A 19,506-nucleotide genomic window follows, 5' to 3' on the forward strand; every position below is an offset into this window, starting at 1 on the left:
CAATTCAATCTAATTTAGGAGATACAGTAGTCCCCCTCTCCAAGACCCCCAGTGGATGCCTTGAAACCATAAGTAGTAGCACACACACCCACTATATATATATATATATATATATATACACACACACACACACACACACACACATATATAGCTATCTAGATATATACATATATACATATACACACATATATAACTATATATAAAAACTATATATGTATATTTATGTATATATACTTTGTTTTTTCCTATGCATACATACATACCTATAATATGAATTTATAAATTATGCACAGTAAGAGATTAATAACTAATAATAGAACAACTTAACAATATACTGTAATAAAAGTTATGTAAATGTGGTGTCTCTTTTCAAAAATCTTATTGCATTATACTCACCCTTCTTTGATAATGTGAGAGAGAGAATGGCTACATGATGAGGTGAAATAAGGTGAATGAGGTAAGCATTGTGTTGTGGCATTAGGCTACCATCATCTTTCTGATGAAACATCAGAAGGAGGATCATTTGCTTTTGGACCACTGATGTTTCAGGTAATTGAAAGCATGGAAAGTACAACCATGGATGGGGGGTAAAGGGGCTACTGTACTGTGAATGGTATACTTTAATGGGATACAACCCATTGCTGAACAAAGTGATGACTTTTTGACATATCAAGAATCATTTTACAATAAGTGCATGCATATACCTCATTCTAGTTCACATGCAATGATATGTTTGTTGTTATCCTGCTGTGGTGATTAGATTTTTAAAGTGTTAAGTGAAAAGCTAACTAGAAGTTTAGCGCATATCCCTGTTACTGAGGAAGGAATGACTTTGCCATGCTGTTGCTTTCAGTACAGATTTTTTAAAATTCCATAGTGACTTTAGTTAAACCGTAAGTACTCTCACCTTCATTAAAAATAGAAAAAAAAAGCTAGTATTGATTTTTGCATTTATGTATAAGAATTAAGCGGGGGAGGTAATTTATATAGTATAGTTCTTAAGAGCTCCACTCGGTAATTAGAGCCTGGGTTCCAAGGCTGTTTCTGCCACTTGCTGGCTGCATGCCCTTATGAAAGATGCTTAACCAATCTCTGCCGCAGGGACATTCTCAATAAAATAGGGCTAATAAAAGTACTAATGTCAAAGAGTTCTTATGAATGTTAATTGATTTATAAAGCATATAGGCTAGTCATTGGCCCCCAGTAAACTTTAGTATGCCTTTTTTTCCTAATTATACACATTGAGTAATCAATATAGTCATGTTCTCAAAGAAATCAAAAGATGTTTTATTAATAAAATGTAGTTTACTTTTTTAAATACAAACTCATTATTTTAAATACTTTATACAGCATTTGCATTAAGAAATGCCTTTCATATTTTTGTCATGTTTATTATTCTAGACTCCACAAGAGCTGTGATTTGGAATTTGCAAAGACAATCTACAACTGGGTATGAAATGACCAAACAATAGTCTTATTTGCTTGGTCATTTTAATTACTAAAACCAGGTTAATTCAGCTACAATAAATAGTTGAAAGTTGTTAATATAGTAGAAATGATTAGCTTAACCATCACTTTTCTTTATGATTGATTTACATATACTATCAGTAATTTTCTTTCTTAATTGACTCAATTATGTATATATGGAGTTAATAAACAAATCTTTATAATCATAATTTTTTAAGATTTTATTTATTTATTCTGAGAGACACAGAGAGATTGAGAGAGGCAGAGACACAAACAGAGGGAGGAGAAGCAGGCTCCATGCAGAGAGCCCGATATGGGACTAGATCCCGGGACTCCAGGAACATGCCCTGAGCCAAAGGCAGACGCTCAATCACTGAGCCACTCATTGGAATTATAATTGGAATTTATATAGTTATATAAGCTTATATATAATTGGAATTAAATAAAGTTATAAGCTTTGTGTCTTAAGCTTCTAGTATTTTTGTCTTGTTTTGTTTTTGCCTTTTGTTTCTGAGAATAAAGGTTTTCACATTGTTGAGGTTCAAAATCTTAAACCATATGCCTACCTTTTTTTCTTATCTATGATGATGTAAATTGCACTAAATTTATAAATTAATTGAATGCAGTTGTATTGCTGGGCTTCTACTTCGTGGAAATGACTTTTAGCACTTAAATTTCACAAGTGTTCTATGGAGACTCACACTTTCAACCTCATAAGGTGTTTTACTCTTTTTTTTTTTTTTTCAGCTTTTGAGGCTTTTGTTTGGAAAAGAAACTTTATAATAAAAAAGAAAACCCCACAGTTGCCTGAGAGTATGTTTACAGTTTATTTTCTTATACATTGAGATTTCTAAAAAAAAAAAAAAAAAAAAGGGAAAGTAACAAGGGTAACGATAATAACTTTATTGAATAACTTGAGTCAAAAATTACAAGAAGACAAAGTTTACCTACTATAGGTCATAGCATATAACCTACTCAGTTCATTCGTAGGCATTTACCCACGAGAAATGAAGCATATGTTCATATAGAGACCTGCACCTATTGCTACACCCAAGACTGTGAATTAATCTCAAAATAGTTATCTTTGTTAAAAGAGCAGGTCAAAACGGTGCATACAGTGTGAATCCATTTATATAAGGTATAGAAAATGCAAATTAACCTATAATGATATAAACTAGATCAGTGGTTCGCTGTGGATGGGATAAGAAAGACAGGAAGGAGCAGGAGGGAGGAATTTCAGAGTGGCACAGGGAAAATTTGGAGATAATAGATATTCATTATTTTAATTGTGGTGATAGTTTCATGGGTGTATAATTATGTTAAAATTATTATATGTATTTATTTTAAAGATTTTATTTATTTATTCTCGGGAGAGAGAGGCAGAGACATAAGCAGAGGGAGAAGCAGGCTCCATGCGGGGAGCCGGATGTGGGACTGGATCCCGGGACTCCAGAATCCCACCCTGAGCCAGATGAAGACCCTTAACCACTGAGCTGCCCAGGCACCCCAAAATTACTATATATTTTAAATATGTGTACTTTATCATATGTCTCTTGTGCCTCAGTAGATATGCAAAAATATATATTGGGGAGAAAAACAAAATTTATTTAAATTTACCTCTTTATTTCAATCTACCTTTTTCTAGACTGACCATCTAAGATGGTATCAGAGTGGCCTGAGTGCTCTCAGTAGACTCTTCTTATCATCCTGGAATTGCTATCCTATAATTTGACTTGTGGCAGATTATGATTTTATATGGCAAAAAAAGGGAATATAGAGAAGGGAATTTACATCTAACCAGCTCTCACCAAATTTCAAAGGATGTTGGAAGAGAAAGAATAAGAAAAAAGTAAGCATGATCAATTTCTTAAGAAACCATCTGGATAGGTTCACATAGAAAAAATATTTTGGGGGCTTATCATGAAGAATGAGAAAAGGGAAAAAATGGATTTCTTTCAGGATCTTATTTCTTTCCACCAAAAATACCTCTATGCTAAATATTATAGGTATTTTATTTTGAACTGTATAAACTAGACCACATATTAATATAAAGCTCTTTGGTAATTTTGTTTCCCTATTAAGTTCTATCTTGTTAAAATAGATATATGCCTCATTATAGGGTTCTTCAGGCACAGAGTTCAGGCTTCTAAGTGATACTCTCCAAAAATCTCTACTATAGTCCTTTGGTTTCTCTTGACTTCTCATTATCATATTCTAATTATTTGACATACAATTTCATTAATGTAAACTCCATGCTAGCTATTGTTCACTATCTTTTTAAAAGTTAAGTACCGGATAAATCAACCCTCCATTACAATATGCATATGTAAATTATAAGGCAATCTACTTAAGACTTTTTTTTTTGTTTATTGTGTGTATAATATATATAACAAAATTTATACTTTTAACCATTTTTAAATGTACAGCTTCAGATTTTAAAAAATGCTAAATTGCTTTGAAATTGTCTAGATCAGGAGTTGGCCAACTATAGCTCATTAACCGAATCCAGCCAGTCATCTGTTTTTGAAAATATATCTTCATTGAAATATAGTCTTGTTTATTTTACACATATTTATATGGCTACAGAGTTAAAAATTTGCAACAGAGGCCATATAGGCTGAAACCAAAAACATTTAATATCTAGCTCTTTATTAAAAACAAACAAACAAACAAAACTTGCCCATCCTTAGTCTTAAGTAAATAAGTTATTTCTGTCACTTAAGAAAATCCAAAGATTGATAGTAAAGAGACAGACTCTTGAACCAGGTATACTATTAATTGATAGTGATCATTGAGAAGTCTTATCACATTTTGGTCTTCAGGCTCCTCAAATTACATATATTGGATTAAATAATTTCTACTGTCCCTTCTAACATGAAAATATATTCACTAAAACATTTAATTCTCTGGTGGAGATCACTAGTACTTTTGACTTCACTGACAGTGTCTTAATTCTTTGCTCCTCAAGTCTTTTAGAGATTGAAGAATCTATTCATAAATAAAATTTTCATAATGCAAACTATTGACATGTAAATTATTCATTGAAGTTTATAATATAAAGTTTATGTTTATAAATGAGTTAAATATATAATGTTAAAATTCTAATATTCTGTATTTAGCTTAATTTAAAAAACATGCTAATCACAGCTGTATTCCTATGCTTTTAAGCAGTTCAGCTCCTTACTTAAATACTGTTGTAGGTAAAAACAAAGATTTGGCATCTCTAATGTTGAGTATTATTTCAGATTATTACCCTACCTCTGGATCTGTTCTAGCCAAATAGTATTTGATAAGTTAATAGGCAAAATAAGTGAGTCTTATGAAACATGATAACAAAAGGCCTTCTCAATCATACTTAGAATAGAAGACAAGCATAAGAAAAGAACATTGATACCACCTGAAGCAGGTCATTATTAGAAATGTTAAGAGAAATAGAAAACTGGAAACTCTGTAGGTATGATTTTATTTTCATGTTTTCTGCAAAGGAGAATAACATTTAAACCAAGAATGGAATGTTTTTAGGGAAGATAAAATCAACCAATAAATGGAACAATGGAGAGAAAGTACCTAGCACTTTAACTCGAGTCCAGATATTGATATTTAAGATACTGAGGTAAGTTTCAGGAAGAACCATCTAAGGAATTAAGGAACACCGTTGGCAATGGTGATTTCTCACACAGCACAGAAAATTGAAAGGAGACAGAATATGGGAGAAGTTTAAATGTTCTGATTTGCAAGAAGAAAATAAGAAAATTCTAGAAGTTGTCAATCAGATAGTTACTTGTTTCTCCCTGTCAAGATGTAAAATGGATGAATGAATGAATAACAGAGAAAACTCTATATTTGAATCCTGTATTTCTTTTTTAAAAATATTTTCTTTACTTATTTTTTGAGAAAGAGATCTCTCTTTGAGCATGTGCTCAAGTGGAAAGACAAGCAGAATGAGAAAATCTCAAGTAGACTCCACACTAAGTGCAGAGCCCAATGCGGGGCTTGATCCCACAACCTTGAGATCATGACTCGAGCCAAAATCAAAAGTTGGACACTTAACTAATGGAGCCATCCAGGCGACCCTGTACTTGGTATTTCTATGTACACTTAGGAAAGGATAAAAAAACTTGATAAACTCTAAATTTGCAAAGAACATGTCATGGCCAAATAACCTCATGTTGTATTTCAATGAAGTTATCAGAACAGAAGAGCAAAGGATATTATGTTACTTATATCCAGACAAATATGGGGAAATAGCTTAACAAAAGAATGCTTAATTAAAAGTCCTATAAAAATATACACAAAATCTCCAACATCCACAACTGCAGCCTGCACATTCAACAACAAACATGAAAACAAGAAACACTGTAAAGGTTTTGATTAGCTGAGTAACCTGTTATTAACCAGAAAAGTTTTTAAACATTGCTCTTTTACTATATTTGTGAATAAATGTGCATTTCTGTAATACAGAAACTATTATACTATTGGTAATATATCAAAATTCCTTTAAAAATAAGCTGCTACTGACATACATTGATTCTACCGACTTAAAGCATAAAAGTCATCCATAACAAACATAAGACTTTTGAAGGTATAAAAAGACATAAAACATTTGGTAACACCACGTTTTTGTACCAATGAAGAAAGTAGGGCTGTATAGGATAAAGAAAATTCTCTTAACTCCCATGGATAGCCAGATCAACTGGAATACCATCTCTATGTCTATTCTGTCTAATCCTTTATATTGAATTTGCTAGTTTGTTATGTCTAAACTACAGAACGTGCTTAGGTAAAAGAATAAAAACAAATTCTACATTCATTTGCGCTCTTTATACCTTTATATGTTAAAGAGATTACATCAGTAAAACCAAATAATCTTCCCTCCTATTCTACTCATCTTATACTGTATGTGGGGGGGTGGTAAACGTTCTAATGAGTCATTACCTGCATCACTAATGGTAACTAAAGTTGTACATAGAAATAGCAGAAAGAAAAGTCAAAAAATTTTTTGGAAAGAGACATGACATAAAATGATTTAATTTTAAATTTTAATTGTGGTTAATCACTAAACAGGTTTCAGAGGATTATTCACTACTTATCAAAACAAAGTCTTTGAGGTTTTACTCTCAGTTCTCTCTTTTTTTTTTAAGACTACTAAACACTGGAGTAAAATTAAAAACTAAAGTTAGAAAGTAATCAACACTGTGTTTTCTCTTTTAATTGAAAAGGAAAATGCAGTTCTGGTTCAGCAACTGTGACTTAGAATTTCTTTTAATTCCTCTCCTACCCCTTTCTTTTCAACAAGGTTCTTCATTTAGCTGGTGGAGATAACTAGTAATGCAAGCTTGAGTTAACAAACAAAAAAGGCATTAATAAAAAAGCACTGCATCCTCATTTCTGGTATCAGAATTATATTTTTTCTTTATTCAAATAAGAACAAAGGTCTTTACCCTTTCCAGAAAGAGTCATTATAATCTGTCTTTGTATACGCCTTAGGATTACCTAGATATTTTTTTTTCGCAGTTCATTAGCTTCATAGTAAATTTCCTTATTGTTTTATGACTATTCACTTCACTACAGAAAAATGTTTTATCTTGATAGATAGCTTTAAAAATTAGGCATTTTAAATATCTTTGGGTTTTGCTCAGTGTTTTTAGAGATAGTTTTCCTTTCTATCAATCAGCTTTCTATCCTTCTTTCCCCACCAAAGGGAAAAAACATGGAGAAGAGATGCATGAAGGTCATCACTGAAGAGTCATAAACCATTGTGAATAATGTCAGAACTATAATTTAATTAGTGCCCCATCTGTCACTTTCTGTTTGACGAGCACTAAATGTCCAATTATCATTTAATATCTGCTCTAATCAGTTCTGGCAAATTTTGCAGGCACACAAGAGATGACATTAATAGATGAAAGTGAGGCTACTCTTGCCACATTATCAGAAAGAAATCTTGAACAGCACTGACTTACAATTGAGAAGGTAAGAATTCATTCCAATTAGTGGTAGCGACATTTTATATCAATGATGTTGTGAGGTGTCTAAGAGAGAAATCTCTTTGTTCTCACAAGAAGTTAATGAAATAGTTCTAGCTATAATTCTTCAGGAATTATTTTATGGATTCTAAAATAAAAAATTAAAATGTCATCTATGTACCCAACCATCCTTGATGCAATGTCTTTGAAAACCACCTTACCTCTGGGTTAGTCACCTACCTGTTTTAAACTAGTTTTTCCACAAAAGCATTATTAAGGTACATTCAATCGACAGGGAGTTTTGTAATCAAACCATGTGCTTAGTGCATTTGGGACACTGTCTTTTGTAAAATAAGAATGTGATTCAGTGAGGGACTCTCCACTTAAAAATAATACTGCAAATTTTAGTTAATTTACATAACAGTGAAATGAATAGAAATGGTACAAATTTGTTTCCCATTGTTAAAAAAATACATCAGCATTCCATTTGAGACTACTACTGATCATTTTGGTTTAATTTTTCAAAAATCAGAATTATAACCTGAAGACTTAATTGTTGTCTAATTATTTAAGGCATGTAATAATTCATGCACCATTCCTAACATCATTACTAATATTTTTCCAAATGATTCTTCCCCATCTTTTTCTTACTTTTAACCTGAGGGAAAAAAGTATTTTATTATTGACTGAAAAGATGAAAACCATCAAGAACTTTCACATTCTCCAGAAAATAATTGCAGCAGAAGAGATTATTTTTAATATATAAAAAAAAATGAGGCCAATAAAGATGTTTAACTTACTTAACACTGGAACAAAGAGCTCTTTTAAAAACTACTTCTTCCTACAATGTTTTATATTAACTATAGATATCTCCTTAATTAGAATTTAGTATGAGGTAGATATCACCAAGATAACTAAAACTGGACTCTATTGAACCAACAGGGAAAGTTATTAAATATCTGTTTTGTGCCTGATGTTCTAGATGTTGTAACCAGAGAAGAAGAATGGAGTTAATTTTATTTATATTAAAAATAATAAAATTTGAGCGTGAGTTATCAGAATTATGGTCAAGCTGAGGGGCTTCTGAAAATAAAAGAGACTTTTAGATGGCACAGGTTATCTGTATACGCTTATGAAGTAAATATCTAATAAATATTAGACACCTTCTAACACATGATCTATTCACTGTTGTGCCTCATCTTCAGCCATGCCTCTCTGTTTTTGCCCAATAATATATAAGCTGGAATGAAAAGGACAGTAATTTATGTCTGTCTGCCTAAAACTTGAGCAATAGTAAAAAAGCAAATTCTCAAACAAAACCTCAGGTGTTCCCAAATGTAAATGTTTATAGTCACAAGAGAGGTTAAAGTTTCTTCCTCTTAATAAAAAAAATGAATTATTAATGTTTCCTAATACATATTTTCATTAACAATCAGTAAAGGCTTTCCTTGATTGGCTGTTTGGCTTAATGAGAAAGTACATTTCACAGACAATTTAGGGTCCATTTTAAATATTCTTCCTAAATGAAGTGACTTGTATTTGCACAATTAGTTATCTTTCCCAGAAAATGTGCTCAGGAAACTGAACTCTATATGCCTAATAAAACAGAGAAAGATTTTTGATAGATCCTCTTCAGTCATCATGACTAGAGATTGAAAATAAAGCTCCTTTCCTTACAATGTGTATTTAAACTATATTCCTAGTAGAAAAAAATCATTATTAATAGATTTATTTTCTTATAAGTTTGAAACTGAGATTGAGCTCAGCATGGTTTGATTTTGGCAAAAATTTGTTAGGCTTTTATGCTTCTATTTGAGTCCTAATTATTCTGACCACCCAAAAGCACAATTTGACTCAAAGTATTTAGAGAATAGAATCTTGTTTTCTGCAACTTTGGCAAAGAAAGGAGAAAGGGATTGTACCACTACTGTATATGAGGGTGAGTTCTCATTATGTGTGTCTCTGTGTGTATCCATTGACCTATAACTTGTAAAAACCTGCTGAGCTTATGAACCAGAACTTTAATTGTCAGATTTTTAAAACACTAGCCGGGAAATCCTGAGTCACAATTTAAGGAAGTTCTACTGAACTGGGGGGCGGGGGGAGGAGGAAAGAAAGAAAGGAAAGAAAATCAAACAGCAAATTTAAACCCCAGAGTAATCTTTCCCCATAGGAGCAGATCATATGAGCCCTTTTCTATGAGATGGTATATTATTGATTCCAATGGCAGTATTACAGTGCATACTTCAGAGAACAGCCTTAATTTCAAGAGTGGTACAAGACTCTATAAAAATGTTTCTAAATTCTTAACCCTATATAATTGAAATATACAGAGTTTTTATTTTTGTGTTTGGAGCCAAGGGGCTCATTAAGCTACCCCATCAGTATTTGTTTGTTCATACTCCTTAACTAAGTAGTTCTACTGATACATGGTTCATTTTATCCCAATACCTTAAGGAACTAGTAACTGTTTCTTAAATAGAAAAAAAGATCTGGGTTTCATCTTGGTGTAGAAGATGTGATGCTTGAAGGAGCATCACCTTTATAAGTAAAAAAGGGCTATCAGAGACTTGACCTAAGGATAGAATTCTGATTTCTCTACTGATTTACTCACTAGCTTCTATACTCAACTCCTTAGTGGCAACTTTATGTTCATCCTTGCTTTAGGAAATTGTCTTAGGAACTAAATGTGTTGGGATGCCTGGGTGGCTCAGTGGTTGAGCATCTGCCTTTGGCTCAGAGCATGATCCCGTAGTCCTGGGATAGAGTCCCACATCTGGCTCCCTGCATGGAACCTGCTTCTCCCTCTGTGTATGTCTCTGCCTCTCTCTCTCTCTCTCTCTGAGTCTCTCATGAATAAATAAATAAAATCTTTAAAAAGAAAAGAACTAGATGTGCTACTTACAGGAAGCTGGACAAAATATTTATGGTGTATTGGAGAGCTGTTAACTCCTATGAAAGCAATATATGATTTCTGCTTCTCCAATCTCAGTTGTTCCAGGGAATGGTGAAGTCCTGGGAGATATCATGGGGGATAAGAAGCTTTAAAAAAGTCCAGAGTACTTTACCCAAGGACCTTTTATTTCCCTTGCTCTAAAACTGCAAAATTGCCTCACAACCAGAGGGCAGTCACTCCAATTCTATCTAGGTTATTTGATACTAATACTAATTAATTAAAGATATATTTAAATCATATAATCAAATAACATAGGAGATGAAGAGTCAAAAGAGGGCATTTCTCAATTTTCTAAAGTTCTGTGAGCTTTAATTAAGACTTCTGAAAATCTATATCATTCTGTGAACTTATTCTTTTCACTTAATAACTTGAACTTTATGTGATTATGAAAGGAAGTCTGTAAGGGCAACAGAGAACATGGTGGCCACCCATCTGAAACACTCATTTTATGATAGACTCCAGTCAATTTCTAACCTTTCTGCTTCTCAATAAACATTTAACCAAAAACAGTGCCATTATTCTTATAGGTTAGAAAATATTCTATATTTTAGAACATATTAGAAAATATTCTATATTGACTCCTATATTTTAGGGAAAATGATTAATCTTAAATATCCAGACTATAATTTTCTCCTAATGTAACCTGTTATAACCAAAGCGTACAGATGTAAAACACCTGAGGTCAGCTTATGTGTACCAAGGAAACATAGTGCACAGTAACATTGTTATTGTTGAATATAATTGTTATTCTCTCACTATGAATTTGGATTAACTCTTTAAAGCCCATAAGAGTGCTATTTAATTTATTTCTGCTTCTTTAAATGTAACAATCTCCATGAGCCTGAAATAAATAGTAGAACTCTAGAAGAAGCTCATCCATACTATATCCTAACGGTATTCTGGTGGACTAAATAAATTGAGTTCCTTGTTTAAAATCTAGAGTGTGTCACTTTGGATTTGTAAACATTAAGTTTTCACAACCCTGAGCCTCACTGATTGAATGCTTATACTTATTTCCACGTTTTTCAGACAGGCAGAGGAAATCTGACCCATTCACAGACAGAATCACCAAGACAGAGTAAACATTGGAACATTTGCAGGAAAAAGTACAGTAAATAATATTGTCTCATTAAAATTCAAGCTGCGGCTTCTAAACCAGATGGGTGAGCAGAAATTTCTACATAGCTCATGAAAGAAAATCACTTATTTGCATTAAAAAAATACTGGAGTTTGGGCAGCATTCTGAAAAACAAAAATATAGGTGATAATCATGAAAATGTACCTTAAAGAAACACAAGCCCTATTTCTTTTAATATAAATGTATACTTTTGAATTTAATATAATTGTATCAGACTGAAAAATTGTTTACTTTGCAAGAAATAGGACATGAATAAAAATGTGAGAGGCTTTCAATATTAACTTCAATGATTAGTGAATTTCAATGTTAAATGAATTTAACATTTGCAGATAAAAATTAAACCAAATGGGGGGAATGATATTGTGCTTTATTAAGGTGCAAAATCTTAATGTACCTAAAGAAGCATAAAGAGAGATGCTTTTTATTCAGTATGCTCGTCAATGATTACTTTATACTCAATAATGACACGCATATTTTGTAGAATAATTTGGAAGATTGATGATTTTTGGAAACAAACATAAGAACAACTGGAAAAGAAGATTTTCTCTTCATATTTATAGTATAAAAAACTACATTAGTTACTTTTATAATGTCAATATGAAAAAGAATGTATGGGATTTATAACAAACTCTTACTGTTATTTTTAAGTTTTAAAAATAGGTTTTATGGGTTTCAGAAACAAGATCCACTCCAAGCCTCTTTTTATAAGATAGTTTAAATGCATAAACATAATTTTGAGACATATTTTAATAAGGTGAATTTAAACATATCACTTCAGTGAAAGACATGGGAGGACAGATAAAATCAACATTTTAAGCTGCATGTAGGATACTTCCAACTCACTTATTTGGGTATTAAATCACAGTTGAACCAATGGTGCCATAATATGGATATGATTTTAACAGCTAAATGGAACAACAAATTTTTATCTCTTCAGGTATATATTTTATCTATTTCTGGAAGTGTCTCTTATTCCTCCCACAAAATAAGCTTAATATGATAAAGAACTGATACAAAATAATTTTAAGTGATAATAGCATATCGGTTTATTAATAATTGTCAACTACTCAGCTAGACACTATTCTAGACAACTAGGAATTCAGCAGTGATTGAAAATAATTTCTCTCCTTCATAAAACCTATAGTCAGGGCTCCACTATTAATTTCTACTTGCTTTTTATGTTAAAAAAGCATCTTTAACATCAATGTTTTCATTATTCTTCCTAGACACACAGTGTTTTATTTAGTTGTTATTAGTATTCAACTTAAAAGCAAATTGTAATAAAAATTTTGTTCAGGTGAAAAAAAAGAGAAAGCACTTTTAGTCATTTTATTTAATTATTTTACTTTATTTTATTTTACTATATTTTATTTTTAAGTAGGCTCCATGTCCAAACTCACAACTCTGAGATCAAGACCTGAGCTGAGATCAAGAGTCAGTCACTCAGCTCACTGAGCTAGCCAGGCACCCCTAGTTATTTTTATTTTTAAACTGAACCCATCAGAAAAAAAATTATGATATAGGCAGAAATATTTATTTCAAGGCTAACGTGACTACTCTTTGTAAACTGATTTATTCTATGTAAATTAATATAATAATTTTTCCTTTTCACAGTTAAGAAATTTATATTTTGGGAGGAGACTAGAACTACTTGCATATGTTGTTTCTTCATTTCACTTTGCCATAAGGGCAAATGCTCTTACATTCAAGAAGTACCAAGACATAGAAACAATTAAAAAATAATGTGAATAAGTAAAAGAAAATGTACTGAAAGCTTAAGTGTGAATTATAAAGGATATGGGTTCCCAATATGGAGAATTATCTCATTCTTTCAAAACCAGCAGGAGATCTTTCAACTGAATTTTAAAAAGATACCTACGACCAACCTACCTATTAATAACAGCTGTCAGTCTCAACATTTTAGAGAAAAATGGCAATGAAGATATAACACATACATATTAAGGGAACTATTTTTGGTTTGGGAACCTGTAATTTTCCTGTAACAGTTAAAGTGTGCATCTGTTTTCTTATTTCCAATGAGGGAAAAACATGATCATCATCTGAAACCATTTTCGTGTATTTTTTAAGCAAATGTGCTTTTTACTCAACAATAATTCACTAGACTAGGCATAAAATGAAAATGAAAAGAGACACATGAGAATTTACAAATTAAACATTATGGTAAGTTTTCTACTTTCTTACATTTAAAATGGAGTTACCCATTTGTGTGAATATAGGCCAACTATTGGTCTGTAAATGCATCACCTTCTTTAGAAGTCAGCGTTACCAGTAAGAAAAAAGCCCTCAAAGCTGGCCTCGCGGAAAAAAACAAAAAACAAAAAACAGTATCTTTATCTCCTTACCTTATCTCCTTTTTCATCTTTCACTTCCCTCTATTATATTTCCATGACAGCACCAAGTAGTGCTCGCTCCTGCTTCCAACCTCTTCTACACATTCTTACCTCCTGATTCCTTTAACTCCATGCATCAAAAAAATACTTGGCCAATCTTTCATTCTCTCTGAGTCTTTAAGGTGACTGATGTGCTAATATTGTTTACAGTTTAGAGGGAATATTCTACAGAGTTTTAGAAAAGGCTCTGAATTATGTTCACTATCCGGAATCTGCATGAAGTATCTCATCTTCTCTCAAATTACTGCATCACTGGTAGAGAGAAGTGCAAGTAATGCTTTACTATTTAAATGATTTGTAAATCCTTAGAAATGAAATTGAGCTATCTGAAGTAACCTTGTGAATTCCATATAAATATGGTGTCTGAATTCTTGGTTGTGGATATGCAAAATAATAAAGAGGGAAAGCTTAAAAAAATAAAATGAATTCTGATTTTTCCCTTGAACAACTCTGGTAAGGAGTTTTGGCTTTCTAGTTTTCAGTTTATATTGTTTTGTTCTTTGTGGTTTTTGTTTTTGTTTTTGTTTTATCAATATAATTAGAATGTATTTGTTTATGTAGAAGGTCCTATCTCCTGAAAATGGTTGCAGAAAAAGATAGTATAATTGTCCTGATGTCCCTTCCTCCTCTTACCTACACCTTTGAATTAAACATATATATTGAAGTACATACAATTTTAAATATATAAAATTTGCATCTCAATAAAATACTTTAAATAGGTCCAACTATAGAGTCAATGAAAAATTTGCATCATCCAATATGTTACTACAATAGGAAGCTTCCCATGGGAGGAGTTGATAATAAAGACAAGAACGATTAAGATTAATTGAATTACTGAGCAATTAAGGCAGAGACAGGATGATCTGAACAAAATACAAAAGAGTAGCAATATAAATACACCCTCCTGAAAGGAGGCTTTACCATCCAGAAACATAAGATCCAGCTAAAAGCATGCAAACATAATTTTTTAACAGGAAAAAAAGACATTGTTTTGGTAGATTCAAGAGTTGTGAAGAATGTCACCAAGATAATCTAAGTGTCTTTGAATATTATATTAATTTCATTGGTACAGTATCTCAGAGTAAGGACACAACACCAAAAGATGATATCCTGACAATCCCAAGATTATTTCCTCAGGTTATTTTTTTTATTTATTTATTTTTTTATTTTTTTTATTTATGATAGTCACAGAGAGAGAGAGAGAGAGGCAGAGACATAGGCAGAGGGAGAAGCAGGCTCCATGCACTGGGAGCCTGATGTGGGATTCGATCCCGGGTCTCCAGGATCACGCCCTGGGCCAAAGGCAGGCGCCAAACCGCTGCGCCACCCAGGGATCCCTATTTCCTCAGGTTATTGATACTCACAGCATTCATACCATATCACTGCATAAGTTTGTTGCTGTGGGTTGGAAATTTTTTAAAACCCATTTAATGGTATAATTTGTAGAGAAAAAAATAAAATATTATGCATTTATATACTAAAAGAGTAAGGTTCTGGTAAGTGTAAAAAGAAAGAAACAAACATATGTCCTTACATTCCACAAACGAATTTCCCTTATCTTACCACTAGTGTCAACATTCTGCTAAAAATATGAGGAGCAATATCCAAGTGCCAAGAAATGTGTGGAGTAAGACTACCTTGAGCACAGGTTCTCAATGGTTTTCTGATACTTTCTTGAATATCTTGTGTACTACAATAAAATCAGTACTATTCATCAGGAAAGTTTGCTTATAAAACTCTTCTCATGTTAAGAAAAAAATGTAAAAAACACTAGGACAAAATCAAGAAAATGATGACTGCTGAGCCATTTACATTCACAGATACGGGCACTACTTGATTATTTGCCAAAGCCTCGATATTTTTATCGTACAGAATAAGGATAAATCAATATAGTATATAAATAAATGATAGCTAACAATATTTAGCATTTGGCATTTTAGACATTTTAGATTCCATAGAATGTTCTTGTATTTTAGTCTGAAAGGGAAAATTTATATTATAGAATGTAAGAATTCATAGCTAATAGAATGAAAAATGATTTTTCTTTTTTTTTGAAAAATGATTTTTCTAATAGAAGTCTGGATCAAATATGGAGTAAAACATCTGTGAGTAAAGTATTTTTTTTTCTGTGAGTAAAGTATTGAAATGAAAGTAAATAAATTCATAAGAAGTCAGAATCAAGGGAAAAAGAATGAGTCCATGAAAAAAGAAGGAGAAATTATTAGTAGCAAATACCTATGTAGTACTTACCACATGTCAGGCCATGGGACTGGCTTATTTGTGTATGTATGTGGTTGTTAGTGTATGTATCCCTAATAGCAGTTCTATTATTCCCACTTTACATAAGGAGATTGAAGTATAGAGATATTTGCTAACTATTCATCATTTTGCAGAGTTGGGTGCAAACCCAGGAAGCTGATTCCTTAGTTGTGATCTTATGTGCTATAAAGCATTGCCCTTTGAGTAATGCTATTAAAGATGTCCATCGAAAGATGAGTGGATAAAGAAGATGTGGTCTATGTATACAATGGAATATTACTCAGCCATTAGAAACGACAAATACCCACCATTTGCTTCCACGTGGATGGAACTGGAGGGTATTATGCTGAGTGAAATAAGTGAAATAAGTGTTGTTGTTGTTGTTGTTGTTGTTGTTTTTTCACGCCAAAAGGGTTTTATTTAAGAGCCCATAGTGTGGAAGCTCAAGAATTTGGAAGGTCACTCTCGGCCAGCCAGCAGGCGGCCCGGTGTTGATGTGTAAGGCGGAAGAATCCAGCTCCCGCATGGGGTGCCAGTTCCAAGGTTCGGAGGGTGCCCAGCTGCTGGCGGCTGGTCCCCCTGAGTCACCACTCTGGCCCAGGAGTACCCTGTGGAGGGGAGGCAAACAGGGCGGAGGAGAGTAGAAGGAAAGGACAAACATTATATGGTCTCATTCATTTGGGGAATATAAATAATAGTGAAAGGGAATATAAGGGAAGGGAGAAGAAATGGGTAGGAAATATCAGAAAGGGAGACGGAACATGAAGACTCCTAACTCTGGGAAACGAACTAGGGGTGGTGGAAGGGGAGGAGGGCGGGGGGTGGGGGTGAATGGGTGACGGGCACTGAGGGGGGCACTTGACGGGATGAGCACTGGGTGTTATTCTGTATGTTGGCAAATTGAACACCAATAAAAATAAATTTATTATTAAAACAAACTAAAACAAAAAACAAAAAAAAAAGATGTGTATAAGAGAACTTAGCAAACTAAGGAAATAGAAAAATACAAAAAGATCAAATATCACTTTGGGATTAGTTATTGAGGCAAGAAAAATAGTTAATATCCCTCCCCATAAAGCAATCCCAAAGTTGCATTAGTGTTAAAGAAAGGACAGGCAATTTTGTCCTTTCCCTGGAAATCCAATTTATGATGTCCAATGCTGTAAATATTCAACAATAGCCGTGATCTATAAATATTTAATACAAATGAAGTCATAAGTATAATTCAGACTAAATGCTAATTAAAAAATATAAAGAAGATTGGTAGTTACTTCCCCACCAAACTTCCAGATGGTGTTTAATCAATATACGTGACTATATTTAAGAATAGCATAATTTAAATAATAACTGAAAAGCAATTTGTCAGTTATAGCAAGCATTGGAAAAGATTCTGTGACTTTATCACAGTCCTTTTACTACATAGTTCTTCTATAATTATCCACTTTACTACCAACTTCCTTGCCTCTGGTTTAATAATTCTAACATATTTTGACTTTAAGGCCTTGAGAAAACAAGTGATATATAACCACTCAGAGCTTTAAGGAAGCTAGACATATTTAACTATAAGCAATGTAAGAGGACTCCAATCATTTTAATGTTCTACTTATGTTAAATAATAATCCCAAAGACAACAAATCATCTCATAAAGAATCTCAAGTGAAAGACATAGGAAAGCATTTAATCAGTTAAATTAAACATCCAAGAACTATTATTAACTGATATCAATAACTTACCCACACATATACAACGCAATTGAGCAAAGATTAACCAAGTGTAATTGATTTTTGATTATCCATGCTCAATTGTTAGGTATGCATGTATGCATATACCAAATATGTATATATGCATGTATCTATGTGTATATGTATTATGCATGTGTTTTGTAGATTTCTAAAATTTTAATATGAATTTCATCACTAACTAAGCTTGAACTATAAGCATAAAAATTAATTAACGACAAGTTGTATACATTCCAACTAATGTTTACCCATTTATTTGGTTTAGTGCAAATTTAATTTCAATTGTGTAAGGCTTTATATATAATGAAATGCTCTCTTGGGGGAGGGGACTAGATAGATTCACTCATTCATTCATTCACTCATTCATTTGAGGTAAAGGTTGAGTTTCATCTTCTGAGACTTCTATCTCAACCATAACTAAAATCATGCAAATTCTCATTTGAAAAAAATAAGGAGTTGTAAATTTACAAATGTTCTGATAGAGTACTTCATGTTGTGGCTGAGAAAACGATGTCTGAGTATTTTAGGAATCACCCAGTGTAATGATTTTATTGCACAAATGAAGAAACTAAAGTCTAGAGGGATTAAATACTTCACCAAAGTTTTTCAAATGAGTTTTTGTTAGAACTAAATTCAGTGTTCTCTGAACCACAATGTATGGCCCTTTAAGGCACTCAAGATTTCCTAAGTTATACTCTCAGAAACACTGGGGTTCTGATAAATATTAATAGCTAGTCTGAAAAAGAAAAAAATATATTTATATATTTTATAAATATAAATGGTTAGGTTAATGCCTAACCATAAATCAAAATTTAAAAACATCCTTTACAATAGCAATAAATATTGAATACAAAAAGATGTACAAGATTTACAAATGGAAAACTATAAAAAAAAAAAAAAGAAAAAGAAAAACTGTAAAACAGTGAAGACTTACCCAGTAAAGAGAGAGAAATAGTCTGTTAGTGGGTTATTAATTTAAGATACCAATTTTCCCAAAATTGATGTATGTATTCAACACAAACTCAATCCAAATTCGGGATAGCTTGTTTTATTTTGTTTTGTTTTGTTTAGTTTTAAAGCAATTCACAAAGATATTCTAAAATCCACATGAGAATGCTTAGGTCTTAGGATAATGAAAATAATTTTTCAAAAGAGGAGCAATGTTGGAGTACATGAGTTCTACATTTAGAATGAAATCAAGATTTCAAGGGTTTATGTAAAACTATAGCAATCAATATGGATGGTATTGGCTCAAAGATATGCAAATAGATCAACAGAGCTGGTTAAGGGTCTGGTAAGAGACATACATATATATGGAGAATTGATCTTTGACAAAGATGCAAGACAATTCAGGAGAGGACAGATAGTATTGTTTAAAATGGTGTTAGTTTTGGAGTCTTTCATCTTGAAATGAAAGGACACTAGACAATAACTCAAATACACACAACAATTATTAAAAATGCTGGTAATGGTAATTTTAAACTTAAATATAGCAGACAGTATAAATGTATGTTATTTGTATGTTATTCATCATTTTACATAATTTAAAACAATATAGATAGAAAACATA

Source organism: Canis aureus, chromosome 18 (assembly GCF_053574225.1).
Source record: "Canis aureus isolate CA01 chromosome 18, VMU_Caureus_v.1.0, whole genome shotgun sequence".
Lineage (NCBI taxonomy): Eukaryota > Metazoa > Chordata > Mammalia > Carnivora > Canidae > Canis > Canis aureus.